The sequence below is a fragment of the Vulpes lagopus genome, chromosome 3, assembly GCF_018345385.1.
Source record: "Vulpes lagopus strain Blue_001 chromosome 3, ASM1834538v1, whole genome shotgun sequence".
In the NCBI taxonomy this organism is placed as follows: Eukaryota; Metazoa; Chordata; class Mammalia; order Carnivora; family Canidae; genus Vulpes; species Vulpes lagopus.
Window position 1 is genome coordinate 88,522,936 of NC_054826.1, and position 16,303 is coordinate 88,539,238.

General features: G+C 38.4%; 1 pseudogene; it reads right to left on the reverse strand.

Moving 5' to 3' along the window:
• Positions 1-16,303, reverse strand: part of LOC121487306 — a 49,042-nt pseudogene that overhangs the window by 14,169 nt on the left and 18,570 nt on the right.

Below are 16,303 nucleotides of genomic sequence, written 5' to 3' on the forward strand. Positions count from 1 at the left end.
TTCCAAAAGTGAAATCAAAGACTAAGATTATTCAATTTATTCTTTTCAAAAAGCTTCACATACCACAGCTAATGTTTTTAATAAATGTCTATTTTCAGCTTTACTTCTATTTAAAAATTTGAGATCAGAGAAAAACATAATGTTAATAATCATAAAGAATCATAAAGAAATCAAAAAGAAATCATAAAGAATTTCTGTTTATATTTTGTAAAGACACCCATCCTTCAATACAACCTTCAGATATAATAAAGCCTGCATTTTGTTAAAGCCTGCACATTCAAAACATCTTTACGACTTCCTCCAACATCAATTTTCTTGCTCAACAAAATGGCATTTCTTGATAAAGCCTCAACCACGTTTGCTGCTTTGGGTATCTCCCTATTATTTCCCTGACACTCACTGAGTACAACTTGTATATGAAGGTCTCAAAAAATACAAGAGTTGACACTTTTTCCGAAGTGTGGTCTGATTGTTATTTATGGCCAAATTCTGGAAGAATATTTTCATACATCTGTTTGACTGACAGTATTGTCTCCTATGTAAGTTCTTTGTTTTTTGTTTTTAATATACGTGTATTTTTTATTGAAGTTCAATTTGCCAACATATAGTATAGCACCAGTGCTCATCCCATCAAGTGTCTCCCTCAGTGAAGTTTCTTGTTTAATAAGATCTACTTCATAATAAAATAATTCCCCACCTTCCCTATATGCATTAGTAAGGTTTCTTCTACAGTCACTTTTAGTTTTCTTATTTACAACAGATTTTCAAACATTCATTAAATTCAGAGTATTTTCTACTATGAGTATTCTCTTATTTATTTTGGAAGATGACTGATGGTAAAAGATTTGCCATTCTTTACATTCTTACGGGTCATGTCCTTTGTGAATTTTCTGTGTATTTTGAGGTATGAATCACACGAGAAAGATTTCTCTCATTGCAATATTTACAAATGTTCTTTCCCCGTGTATAACTTTGAATGTACTGTGACAACTGATTTCTTGGAGGTTATCTCCCTCTAGATACAGTCATAGGGTTTCTCTCTTATGTGTCTTCTCTGATGTACCTTGAGGCCTGAGTTGCAAGTGAAGGTTTTCCCACAATGATTACATTCATAGGGTTTCTCTCCTGTGTGTGTTCTCTGATACTTAGTGAGATCTGACTTATGATAGAAGGACTTCCCACATTCATTACACTTGTAAGGTTTCTCCCCTGTGTGTATTCTCTGATGTACAGTGAGAACTGATTTCTCAGAAAATGACTTCCCACACTCATTACATTCACAGGGCTTCTCACCTGTGTGAGTTCTCTGATGTGATCTGAGGACCGAACTGCAAGTAAAGGTTTTCCCACACTGATTACAGTGATATGATTTCTCCCCTCTGTGTGTTTATGTATTATATAGTCTGACTTATGGCGGAAAATCTTCCCACATTTTTTACACACATAGGGCTTCTCCCCTGTGTGAGTTCTCTGGTGTACAGGAAGGTAAGAATTCCTAGAGAAGAATTTCCCACATTCCTTACATTCATAGGGTTTCTCACCTGTGTGAGTTCTGTGGTGTTTAGTGAGGTCTGATTTATTGTAGAAGGTTTTTCCACATTCATTACACTCATAAGGTTTTTCCCATGTGTATCCTCTGATTACGGTGAAGACTGATTTCTCAGAGAAGGATTTTCCACACTCACTACATTCATATGGCTTCTCCTTCGTGTGAGTTCTCTGATGTACTTTTTAAAAAATTTTATTTATTTATGATAGTCACACACAGAAAGAGAGAGAGAGAGAGACGCAGAGACACAGGCAGAGGGAGAAGCAGGCTCCATGCACCGGGAGCCTGACGTGGGATTCGATCCAGGTCTCCAGGATTGTGCCCTGGGCCAAAGGCAGGCGCCAAACCGCTGCACCACCCAGGGATCCCCTCTGATGTACTTTTAGTCCTGAGTTGTGACTAAAGGTTTTCCTGCACTGAGTACATCCATAGGGTTTTCCCCCTATGTGAATTTTCTCATGTTTAGTGACATCTGACTTGTGACAAAAGGTTTTCCCACATATCTCACATTCATAGGGTTTCTCCCCTGTGTGAGTTCTCAGACGTACTGTAAGGTAGAGTTTCTAGAGAAGAATTTCCCACATTGATTACACTTATATGGTTTCTCACCTGTGTGTATTTTCTGATGTATTGTGAGGACTGAGTTGCTTATGAAAGTTTTTCCACATTGATTACATTCATAGGGCTTCTTCCCTGTGTGAATTCTCTGATGTACTGTGAGATATGACTTATGATAGAAGCTTTTTCTGCATTCCTTACATTCAAAGGGTTTCTCTCCTGTGAGTTCTCTGATGAATTATGAGGTGTGAACTTCTAGAGAAGTATTTCCCACATTCCTTACATTCGTATGGTTTCTCTCCTGTGTGGATTCTCTGATGTAAAGTGAGGAGAGATTTCCGAGAGAAGCATTTCTCACATTTCTTACATTCATAGGGTTTCTCTCTTGTATGTAATTTCTGATGTTTGGTGAGTTTTGAGTTCTCGCAGAATGCTTTTCCACATTCATAGGCTTTGTCTCCTATGTGTGTTCTCTAAGTTACAGTAAGAACTGACTTCTCCCAGAATGGTTCTCCCAAGTTGTTATAGTCAAGTATTCTCTTTCCTGTCAGGAAAGTGTGATTTCCCATTGAAATTATCTACTTTATCGATATACTCATAACCTTGCACTTCTAAATGAACTCTGTGTTTCAAGAGAGCTGACTGCTCAAAAGTTTTAGCATACTCACAAGACTCAAAAAGGTTTTCTGTTCTCTGTGCCATTTTATGGACCATGAAGGTTGAATTATTACAGAGTATTTTATCAGATTCATTATGTTCATAAGGACTCTCTCCTATGTGAGCATAGTTATATGGGATGACAAATGCCTTCTCATGGAAATCTTTCCCACACTCCTTGTATTCCTTATTGCTTTTTTTTGCTTTTTTTTTTTTAAATATTTTATTGGGAACCCTGGGTGGTGAAGCGGATTGGCGCCTGCCTTTGGCCCAGGGCGTGATCCTGGAGCTCCTTATTGCTTTTATTTTATTTTTTATTTTTTTAAATTATTTATTTATTTATTTATTTATGATAGTCACAGAGAGAGAGAGAGGCAGAGACACAGGCGGAGGAAGAAGCAGGCTCCATGCACCGGGAGCCCGATGTGGGATTCGATCCTGGGTCTCCAGGATTGCGCCCTGGGCCAAAGGCAGGCGCCAAACCACTGCGCCACCCAGGGATCCCCTCCTTATTGCTTTTAAAGGATTGCTCTATATTTTTAATTCTCTGATATGTGATGAAACCTTCATTATAACTGAGGTATTTTCCATTTTGAATGAACTCACAAGGTTTCTTCCCCATTTGAGTTTGTTCATGGTTAATATGAAGAAACAACTTCCCATATGTATTGAGGTCAACAGACTTCTTAAATAGTTTAACTTATTAATAATGAATTCTGAAATACATTTCAAATTCATACCATACGAATCACACCTACAGGGTATTTTTATGGAAGGAACTGTGTCTGTACTGAAATTAAAAATGCTTCCTAATACATTACCTCTGTATATAGTCAGTGTTTTGCTGTTGATAAATGGACCTTGCCAGAAACATCTGTCCTGGGTTTCTTGATTCTGTTGATTCTGTTCTAGTTGCATCTAGTTGCATCAACTTTGCAGACTTCTAGAAATGAGAAAACCAACCATAAGCCATGAACCATATCATAATTATGATGAAATTACACTTAAAACAAGTGCCCTTTTACATCACTGACTTTGTCTTGTGAAATAAGAGTGATCCAAATAGTCATGTGCCCCATCCTTGTCAAAACTTGACAAGGTGGAAAAGGAAGATAGAAACGTAGAATACACACAGCTACACTTGGCAATTTAGAAATATATACTTTAAAATTTAATATATACATTAGAAATAAATATAAAGCACAGTGAAGAAAGGAAAGCAGACTTTGAAAAAAAGAATGACTCATCTGGGAAGGGGAAATGCAGAGTACTAGAGAGGCCATGACGATTAGTAGAGAAGAATGCCCTAAAGAAATAGAGGAATGATTTGCTATTTTAAAGGATTAGATTTTACATAATTTTTCTCACATACTTATATTTGTACAGCTAAATTCTCTTTATGCTGTACATGTTTCCAGGTTCATTCTCCTCCTTTTAAAATTCTCTTTTGTTGTACATTAATTTAGTATACTGTTAATACCAAATTAAGTTTCTGAAGGTGATTTTTTGGGCTTGTAAATAGAGTCCTCTAAATGTAACTTCTAATTTTTCCTCTGCTACTGTTAACAAAAAATACAAATGTCTACCAAGAAATGTAAAACCAAAAAAATGAGAAAGCTACCTGAAAGATGAACAAAGCCATCAGTTGTTTTTAGTTGTGGCATATTCAAGCTTCTTTTGTCAGATATTCTACCACCAGATGCTAATTTTTCCCCATTTTAAACTTGCTTTGCAATAGTATTAAGAATTTATTTTCTTTTATTCCCACATTGCTACCTTTCTTGTTTGTATTTAGATTTATGACCACAGAAGCCTCAACCTAAAACATTCAATTGATATATTTATTTACCCTAAGAATTCTCAGCTATCCTTCATGTTACCTTTATGCTCAGAAAAATGTAACAATGATGACTGTTTAAGAACCTATCCAAAGCCCATTGTCTCCAAGCACAATTAGAGCAAACACTGCAGTTATAATCCAGGCAGGGGCAGGGACAACAAAAAACTTTTTCCCATTTTCAAAACTATATATATATATATATACATTAGGTATTTAACTAGTTCATAATAAAGGTCTTCTTTCTAGAATTCCAGACTATTAATTTGCCAAAAATCATTCAAGTTCAACCAAGACTTTTCACTCAGTTGGCTTACATTCCCATTTTGGACTTGCTCACAAGTTCATTCTTTGGGAAAATGACACTGTCTCATAATAAGCCTTCATAAACATCACTACCATTTCAAGTCCTACTTACGTTGAAATTTAAAATTAATCACATTGTATATACACATCATTCTATCACAATGTTGGATAACATCCCTTGAAACATAAACACATCCTATTAACTGCTGAAATTTAAAAACTTAAAATAATCTTTTTTCTTTTTCCAACTAGACCTATGGTATCTCAAGCATTTATATCTCATTTCCTCTGAATACATCTGAGTGGATATGAAAGTAATGGTCCTTAACAAGTGGTATGCTTTTCCAAAACAAAGTTCAGGTTTTATACAAATCTGTAGTTATGAACAAGAATCCACAGGTTTAAAACGCAACATGTGCATTTAGAAATTAATTCCTTATAGTATTTTCTGAATGAATGAATATAAAGGCTCTCTTACTCATCAAAAGACAGTTTTTTGTTTGTTTGTTTTTTAAAGATTTTTATTTATTCATGAGAGACACAGAGAAAGGGGCAGAGACACAGGCAGAGGGAGAAGCAGGCTCCCTGCAGGGAACCCAACGTGGGACTCCATCCCAGGACCCTGGGATCACGACCGGAGGTGAAGGCAGATGCTCAACCACTGAGCCACCCAGGTGCCCACCCCCACCCCCCCGCCATCCAGTTTTATTTTTATTTTTTTTATTTTTTTATTTAAAAAAAAAATTTTTTTAATTTTTATTTATGATAGTCACAGAGAGAGAGAGAGAGGCAGAGACACAGGCAGAGGGAGAAGCAGGCTCCATGAACCGGGAGCCCCATGTGGGATTCGATCCCGGGTCCCCAGGATCGCGCCCTGGGCCAAAGGCAGGCGCCAAACTGCTGCGCCACCCAGGGATCCCCCCATCCAGTTTTAGATATGCCACGTTTGGTCCCAAGATGCTCCTGTCATTGTGTTACTACCATCTGTAGTTTTTGGTGTCCACACATTTGTTTTTTTTTTTTTAATTTTTATTTATTTATGATAGTCAGAGAGAGAGAGAGAGAGAGAGAGAAAGAGAGAGAGAGAGAGAGAGAGAGGCAGAGACATAGGCAGAGGGAGAAGCAGGCTCCATGCACCGGGAGCCCAACGTGGGATTCGATCCCGGGTCTCCAGGATCGCGCCCTGGGCCAAAGGCTGGCGCCAAACCGCTGCGCCACCCAGGGATCCCTACACATTTGTATACGAATTGTACCAGTCAGTTAATGATGCAAGGTCTAAACAGCAGTCTAAGAGGAGTAGGACCTGAGTCAAAGGCAGATGCTCAACCACTGAGTCACACAGTCATCCCAAGAGGCAGTTAATGAATTAAGTAATGATCCAATATCTATTATATGTTCTATAATAAGATATGCTCTCTTTGAAGAAATTATAATTCAGACAATAGCTTCATTCAACATCCGTACACTACCAGGAATCAGATTCTGTAGTAGATAATGTAAAACAAAGCAAGGAAGGAACATTTTACAAAACCTGTGGCAAGCTGAGCTTAAACTTTAAAATGTGCTTTAAAATAATGATAATGATGGGCAGCCCCGGTAGCCCAGCGGGGTAGCCCGGTAGCCCCTGCCTTCGGCAGGGGTGTGATCCTGAAGACCTGGGATCGAGTCCCACGTCAGGCTCCCTGCACGGAGCCTGCTTCATCCTCTGCCTCTCTCTCTCTCTCTCTCTCTCTCTGTCATGAATAAATAATTTTTTAAATGATAATGATACTAACAACAGGAAAGGTTAACAGGAAAAGTAACCAGTATGAGCCGAGCCCTGTTCCATGTACTTTTCACGTATTAATTCTCAAGAATCCCCAAGTATGTTAGAAATGAAATGTGGACTTATATGGCAGGAAAGCATATCTGTGGGTAATACTTAGGAAGAAGGATTCAATAGGACGTTAGCACCAGTTCTGTGCCACAGAAATGAGATGTAGTCATATTTAAGGGTCAGTGAGGCACCTGGGTGGCTTGGTTAAATGGTTGACTGTTGGTTTCAGCTCAGGTTGTGATCTCAGAGTTGTGAGATCGAGTTTTAATGCCCAGCATGGAATCTGCCTGAGATTTTCTCTCTTCCTCTGATCCTCCTCACACACATGTGCACTTGCTCTAAGTAAATAAAATATTTTTTAAAAGATAAAAAATGGGTGACGGGCACTGAGGGGGACACTTGTCAGGATGAGCACTGGGTGTTATTCTGTATGTTGGTAAATTGAACACCAATAAAAAATAAATTTATAAAATAAAAAAATAAAAATAAAAAGATAAAAAATTGAGTTGTTAAATGAGAAAAACATAAATTTACTATATTACATATTGAGTAAAATATAATTCCAGATACGAACATGATAAATTAGATGCTTTGGGGGACAAAGTCTAATTGCATTTAGGAATTAGAACAATCAACAGTAAAACAGTAATGTCAAAGTGTTGTGGGTAGTATCAGTGCAAAGTAAGAATATAAAAGGAATTTTTTAAAGTTTACAAAAATCTAATAATGCTCTAACATTAGTAAGAAAGGAAGACAGAAAAATAAAATGATAGTATGACTCTCAGTTACAAGAAAAGAAGACCCTGTAGGTTGTCTTTTAGTTTTGTTGACTGTATCATTTGCTGTGCAAAAGCTTCTTATCTTGATTAAGTCCCAATAGTTCATTTTGCTTTTGTTTCTTTTGCCTTCGTGGATGTATCTTGCAAGAAGTTACTGTGGCCAAGTTCAAAAAGGGTGTTGCCTGTGTTCTCCTCTAGGATTTTGATGGACTCTTGTCTCACGTTTAGATCTTTCATCCATTTTGAGTTTATCTTTGTGTCTGGTGCAAGAGAGTGGTCTAGTTTCATTCTTCTGCATGTGGATGTCCAATTTCCCCAGCACCATTTATTGAAGAGACTGTCTTTCTTCCAGTGGATAGTCTTTCCTGCTTTGTCGAATATGAGTTGACAAAAAAGTTCAGGGTCCACTTCTGGATTCTCTATTCTGTTCCATTGATCTATGTGTCTGTTTTTGTGCCAGTACCACACTGTCTTGATGACCACAGCTTTGTAGTACAACCTGAAATCTGGCATTGTGATGCCCCCAGCTACGGTTTTCTTTTTTAAAATTCCCCTGGCTATTCGGGGTCTTTTCTGATTCCGCACAAATCTTAAAATAATTTGTTCTAACTCTCTGAAGAAAGTCCATGGTATTTTGATAGGGATTGCATTAAACGTGTAAATTGCCCTGGGTAACATTGACATTTTCACAATATTAATTCTGCCAATCCATGAGCATGGAATATTTTTCCATCTCTTTGTGTCTTCCTCAATTTCTTTCAGAAGTGTTCTATAGTTTTTAGGGTATAGATCCTTTACCTCTTTGGTTAGGTTTATTCCTAGGTATCTTATGCTTTTGGGTGCAATTGTAAATGGGATTGACTCCTTAATTTCTCTTTCTTTAGTCTCATTGTTAGTGTATAGAAATGCCACTGATTTCTGGGCATTGATTTTGTATCCTGCCACGCTACCAAATTGCTGTATGAGTTCTAGCAATCTTGGGGTGGAGGCTTTTGGGTTTTCTATGTAGAGTATCATGTCATCGGCGAAGCGGGAGAGTTTGACTTCTTCTTTGCCAATTTGAATGCCTTTAATGTCTTTTTGTTGTCTGATTGCTGAGGCTAGGACTTCCAATACTATGTTGAAAAGCAGTGGTGAGAGTGGACATCCCTGTCTTGTTCCTGATCTTAGGGGAAAGGCTCCCAGTGCTTCCCCATTGAGAATGACATTTGCTGTGGGCTTTTCGTACATGGCTTTTAAGATGTTGAGGAATGTGCTCTCTATCCCTACACTCTGAAGAGTTTTGATCAGGAATGGATGCTGTATTTTGTCAAATGCTTTCTCTGCATCTAATGAGAGGATCATATGGTTCTTGGTTTTTCTCTTGCTGATATGATGAATCACATTGTTTTACAAGCGTTGAACCAGACTTGTGTCCCAGGGATAAATCCTACTTGGTCATGGTGAATAATTTTCTTAATGTACTGTTGGATCCTATTGGCTAGTATCTTCTTGAGAATTTTTGCATCCATGTTCTTTGCAAATGACGTATCAGATAAAGGGCTAGTTTCCAAGATCTATAAAGAACTTATTAAACTCAACGCCAAAGAAACAAACAATCCAATCATGAAATGGGCAAAAGACATGAACAGAAATCTCCAAGAGGAAGACATAGACATGCCAACATGCACATGATAAAATGCTCTGCAACACTTGCCATCAGGAAAATACAAATCAAAACCACAATGAGATACCACCTCACACCAGTGAGAATGGGGAAAATTGACAAGGCAGGAAACCACAAATGTTGGAGAGGATGTGGAGAAAAGGGAACCCTCTTACACTGTTGGTGGGAATGTGAACTGGTGCAGCCACTCTGGAAAACTGTGTGGAGGTTCCTCAAAGAGTTAAAAATAGACCTGCCCTACGACCCAGCAATTGCACTGTTGGGGATTTACCCCAAAGATACAGATGCAATGAAACGCCGGGACAGCTGCACCCCGATGTTCCTAGCAGCAATGTCCACAATAGCCAAACTGTGGAAGGAGCATCGGTGTCCATCAAAAGATGAATGGATAAAGAAGATGTGGTTTATGTATAAAATGGAATATTCCTCAGCCATCAGAAATGACAAATACCCACCATTTGCTTCAACATGGATGGAACTGGAGGGTATTATGCTGAGTGAAGTAAGTCAATCGGAGAAGGACAAACAGTGTATGTTCTCATTCATTTGGGGAATATAAATAATAGTGAAAGGGAACATAAGGGAAGGGAGAAGAAATGTGTGGGAAATATCAGAAAGGGAGACAGAACATAAAGACTCCTGACTCTGGGAAATGAACTAGGGATGGTGGAAGGGGAGGAGGGCGGGGGGGTGGGGGTGAATGGGTGACGGGCACTGTGAGGGGCACTTGACGGGATGAGCACTGGGTGTTATTCTGTATGTTGGCAAATTGAACACCAATAAAAAATAAATTTATTAAAAAAAACAAAAAAATTAAAAAAATTTAAAAAATAAAAAGAAAAGAAGACTCATAGAAGGTAACAAATGAAACAATAAATTTATGATTTGTGAGTGCTAATTTTGATATTACTGCTTGCTACATACACTCTGATGGGATCAGGATATCCTGTATATTCTGTATGTAACAGGTATAACACTGAATGTTAAGTAGAGAAACAATGCTGAAAATTTAAATATGTAGTTATCAGAATAAATGAAAACCTATTATCTTAGATATAGCAAGGTATTATTGTAATTTCAAGATCTGATTTGACAATTTGTATTTTAACAGGCAAATTTAGTCTGTTTCCATTTATGGGGATTACTGAAATATATCAAGTCATCTCTTACATTTCACTTGGTACTTTATATTTGTCAGTTTTACTATCAATTCTATTGTACTTTTCTTCCTTCCTTTTGAAATAACTTCATATCTTTCCCATTTGCTCTTATTTTAGGAATCATGCATACCTGTTTCTCAGTTTTAGATGGCTTTTATATCATACCATGAATTTTTAACTTAAAATCGGAAATAATTCAGTGTCTTAAACCTCTTTTTCTGAATAGCAGAAGTATCAAACTCAATTTGATCACCTCTCACCTCATTTATATGCAGTTATTGCTTTGTGTCTCATGGGTTTTTTTTAGCCCTACATACTAGGTATCATAATCATTTTATACATCTATTGTTTCAGATTTAAATGTAAGTTTTTTCATTTCTTATCACTTACTGCTCCTTCTCTCATCTCAAGCACTCTCTGGGATTTCATTTTTCTCTTTTCTTGTAGTATCTCCATTAGAATTTTACAATGAAATTATACAATAAAAGGTATGGATTCTATAATTTATATCATTATCAACCCAAATTTTATCATACAGTCTGACAAGACCTCTCCCACTGATTAACCCTTGGTAGGCTCCTCTGAACCCTATTCTCAACCAGGCCTTGATGAAGCCTTCTAGGTCTGTCCAGGCTGAGCTCAGTTTTAGCAGGAATCCATTTAAGTCAGTCTAGTGATAATCCCCTCACCCTTGATATCTGATCAGGTTCCTTACACCCCACCCCTAATGTATGAGTGCCTGGTCCCTATTGTTGATATTTTTCTTAGTGATCTTCTATCCAGTGATGCCCCCATCTTACCCACTGGCTGTAAATCCCTGGCTGTCTTAGCAGTGTTTGGAGTTGAGCTGAGTCTTTCTGAAATGTCTTGCCTCCTATTCCAATAACTACTGAATAAAATGTGTATCTATCACTGTTAGCTGGTGTCTGGTTTTATTTTCAATGAAACAGCATGAGCTCAATAATTTCTGGAAGAGAAATAGGAGCAGAGAGATAAACTGTCTGTGACACAGGCTTAGATGGGGAGCCAAAAGCTGAATATGGAGCACAGACACTGAGGAAATTCTCCTGACATGATACAGCCAAAACCTAGGAACAGTGCCAAACATAGCCACACATAAGTAACTGTAGTCTCAGGAAAAAATAAAGGATGAAACATCAAACCACGCATTTAGGAAACTGAGCAAACAACAAGAAAAGTACCTAGGACATCCCCTAAAATAAATCAAAGGTAAACAATGAAATATCAGAGTTGAATCGCCAAAAACCAGAGATGAAAAGAAAATTTTGAAGGTAACAAGAAAAAATAGAATATTAAACACAGAAGAACAAAGATTTAAAAATCAGAAAAGTAAGTAGGTATGTAAGCCAGAAAACACTGAGGTAAATCAAGGATGGACAGAAAAAAGAGTGTCAATTCAGATTTCTGTAACAGGAGAAAATATGTTGCACAAATGAAGACCTGTGGGCAGAAAGAGCTGCTACTTTGTGGGGTTGTTTTTTAAGATTTTATTTACTTATTCATAGAGACACAGAGAGAGAGAGGCAGAGACACAGGCAGAGGGAGAAGCAGGCTCCATGCAGGGAGCCCAACGTGGGACTCGATCCCGGGTCTCCAGGATCACGCCCTGGGCTGCAGGCAGCACTAAACCACTGCACCACCAGGGCTGCCCTACTTTGTGGGGTTTGATGTAAAATATCACAGAAAGGGAGAGAGGAACAGAGGTATATTGTTAAAACATTGCACAGCTGCATATTAAATAGTACAACATCATTTGAAATCAGACTGTGATAAACTGAAGATATTGTAGGCCATAAGGCAACCATATAAGTGGCTAAAATATTCCCTTTAAAAAGTAGAGGTTTTCACATTAGTTTAAAAAAGACCCAACTATGTGCTATCTATAGGAAATCCATTATAAATATAAGTAGGTTAAAAATAAAGAGATGGAAGAAGATATATCATGTAAACATTATAAGAAAGCTAAAGGTACTGGGACACCTGGGTGGCTCAGCGGTTGAGTGTCTGCCTTCGACTCAGGGTATGATCCTGGGTCTGGGGATCAAGTCCCACACATCAGGCTCCCCATGAGGAGCCTGCTTCTCTCTTTGTCTCTGCCTTCCTCTGTGTGTCTCTCATGAATAAATAAATAAAATCTTTAGAAAGCAAGCAAGCAAGCTAGCTAGTTACAGGTACTATATACGTTTTTTCTTTTTTTTGCCTCTAGTACTTCTGACTACACTGCGGGTTCCTGTAACTATTTATCCTACCTCCAGATTTGATAATTCACTAGAACAGCTCACAGAACTTAGAAAAACAATTTACTTATATAGTTTGCTCTAAAGGATTCAACTCTGGAGTAGCCAAACAGAAGAGGCATATGAGTAAGGTTTGGGGATGTGTGTGGTATGTGGAATTGCCATACCATCTCTGGGGCACACCACTCGAAGCTCCCCAAACTCTGTTGCTTAGAGGCTCTTATAGAGGTTTCATTACCTAGGCTTGATTAAATCACTGGCCTCTGGTGATGGCAACCCCCAATGCTGAAGTGATCTAGTGTCATGTCAGTACAAAAGACACTCTTCACACCAGAAACTCCAAGGGTCTTAGGAGCTGTGTAAGTGGAATTGTGGGCAAAGATGAAAGATTTGTTTTTTCTTTGCTTTATTATACTCTCATTACTAAAAACTACAATGGACCCCTATTTTTTTTTAATGAAATTTAGATTTTTCAGAATGGCCTAGAACTGTAAGAACAAGTTTATGCCGATTCCTCCGACCTTATTTCAAACTTGCTCACTGTTCTTGTAGAAATACACTAGCCATCTTGCTACTGATTGAACTGATTAAGTGTGCACCTGCCCGGGGCATTCCTGCGTGTCTGAGGAATGCTCTTCTTATAGATCTTTGCTATCAATATTTTTCATATAATTTAGCACCTTTTCAAATACAATTCTGAAGAGGCTATCCTTGGCTGAAACGGTCCACTTATTCTCAATATCCTCTATCACATCATCTTATTTTCTTGTCTTTAAAATCCTTCATAGCATTCAGCATGATTTGAAATTATACAATTAATTTATTTGCATCCTTGTTTATTGTCTACTTCTTCCTCTGTGGTCCTTACGTCTATACCTCCCTCCTGAATCTAAGCTCCACAAAAGCAAAATCCTTGGCTTTCTTGTTCATTGAGGTATCCTGAGCTTTTAGGAGGGCATCAGTTAAATATTAATTATAAGTATAAACTTCCTGACTGCCTATTTTAGCAAGGCATGTATTTGTACACATGCCTTGCAAATATACACATATATGTACTGTGTATTTGTATATTGCCTCGTCTGATGCTCACAAATACTGTGACAAAGGCATTATCTAAATTTATAGTGAGGAAACAGAGGCTCATAGAGGTTAAGTGATTTGCTAAGCTAATAAATGGCTTAGCTAGGATTTGCAGAGTGGCTGTATTAATATCAAAGTAGGGTTCAGAACAAAAAGTTCTACCAGCAATAGAGACATCATCATAAAGGAGTAAACTCATCAAGAGGACATAAAGATTCTAATACTTATACACTTAAAAATTCTTTAAATTGATAAAGCAAAAACCAATAGGAATGAAAGGAGAAATAAATACAAAGTTATACCTGGAGACTTCAATGCTGCCTTTCATTGTATCACTGACAAAGCTTTTGAGCATTGTATCCCCAACCCCATTTTTCCATTAACCCTGTCATTTTCAGTACACTAATTTATAGGGAGCAGCAGATTTTTTTTTGTAGGAATACACACATCATTTTATAAAAGAATAATGTATTCATATACCTTCTTTCCTCTCAATTTGTTTTTAGCCTCTTCTTAAATACATAGATACACAGCCTTTCTGTGTTGCCCAGATTTATAACTGGTACAATCTTTTCTGTCATCTAGCTCCCACACTTGCTTTAAAATTAATTCTTTGGGGGCACCAAGGTGGACTCTTGGTTTCAGCTTGGGTCATGATCTCAGGATTGCGAGATCAAGCCCCCCATCAGGCTCCATGCTCAGCATCTGCTTGCTTTTCTCTCCCTCTCCCTCTGCCTCTCCCCACCATGCTTGCTCGCTCTCTTTCTCAAATAAATCTTTAAAAAACATTATAAAATAAAATTGGACTTCAGTTAAATTCAGAGCCCACCACCAGTCTTCTAACCATGCTTTTTTATGTCATTCCTTGGTTACCTGATATTCACTACTCTAATAGAGACTTCTAGGCACAAAGATCCTACAGTTCTTGTCTATTCAAAAAATATTTGCTGTCTTTGTTAAAAAATATCTTAACTGGGCATAATATTCTCAATGTGACACCTTGAGGATTTTGTAGAAACTGCTTCACTGACTCTTAGCTATAGATTTTACTATGGAAAAGTATGAGGCTAGTTAGGACTTCCTCTTATATTGGCTGGTTGTCAAAATGACTTTGTTTTGAAACCTAGTCCCTTTATTAGAATATATACTAATGTTGATGAGGATTGGCTATTTTAGGGATATGTAGACTCAATTATACAACTCTTCCCCAAAAAAAAGCATTACTGAAATATTTTAAATACTTGTTCTATTTCTTTTCCTTTCTATTTTGGAGAATGAATTGTATGTATGTATTTATGTCAACTCTTTTTTTAATGTAATCTTCAAAATTGATTTCATTTTCTTCTTGCTTATATTTCTCATGTCTTTCTGTACAGAATTTTGAAAGTACCTATTCTTCCTTGGGATTCCTCTAATTTGCTTTCCTTACTGTGATTTTATTTTCTGTTCCAATTCTTGTCTGAGTATGACACCCCACAATTATTATCAAAGAGATAATTAGTTAATTAATAATTCAATTAGTTCACCCTTTTGAAATTCATGGTTTAATATTTGGTCACATTAATTATCTACTTTATTACTGCTTTGATCAGATGACAATTCAATCACCAACTAGCTTTCTTCCCAATTTTTTTCACCCCTTTTTTCTTGGAACAGTTTTGTATGCATTTTGTGCTGGTTCCTTTTCAATTACTCAGACTGAAAGGATGTCAGCTTTTTAAGGAACAGCACACTGCAAAAGGTTTATCTGGAAGAGGGAATAGAGTCATAGAGTCTTAGGCTAATATGGTAATTCATTATGAACAAATGTTTTGCATATGTACTGGACTCAGTCTATAAATCAATCAAAATGTGCCTTTCTTCCTAGCCAGAGTAGCCTTAGCAATGGCTGGCTCTTTTGGTCATCACAGTCAGGTCGCTGGGGTTGGCACTTCTGCAGCTCCAAAGAAAGGAACACAAGCGCTGAGCTGACTTCCCAAAAACTACAAGCCCAAGAGGCTGAACTGGGCCCATGGAGGGTCTGACTTCCCTAGCATGTGCGGAGAGGAACAGTCTGATGCAATCCAGAAAAGAAAGGTAGACTCTATGAACCAGTTTCATCTAATGAGACAGAAACATGAAGATAAAAGATGTAGAGGGAGGGGCAAGATGGCAGAAGTGTAGGGTCCCCAAATCACCTGTCCCCACCAAATTACCTGGATAACCTTCAAATCATCCTGAAAACCAATGAATTCGGCCTGAGGGACCAGCTGGAATGCTCCAGTGAGAAGAGTTCGCGCGTCTATCAAGGTAGGAAGACGGGGAAAAAGAAATAAAGAAACAAAAGGCCTCCAAGGGGGAGGGGCCCGCGAGGAGCCGGGCTGAGGCCGGGGCGAGTGTCCCCAGGACAGGAGAGCCCCGTCCCGGAGAAGCAGGAGCTGCACCAACCTTCCTGGGCGGAAAGAGGCCCGCAGGGAGTTAGAGCAGGACCCAGGAGGGCGGGGATGCCCTCGGGCTCCCGGGGACACTAACAGGCACCTGCGCCCCGGGAGAGTGCGCCAAGCTCCCTAAGGGCTGCAGCGCGCACGGCGGGACCCGGAGCAGCTCGGAGGGGCTCGGGCGGCGGCTCCGCGGAGGGGGCTGCGGGGCTGGAGCGCG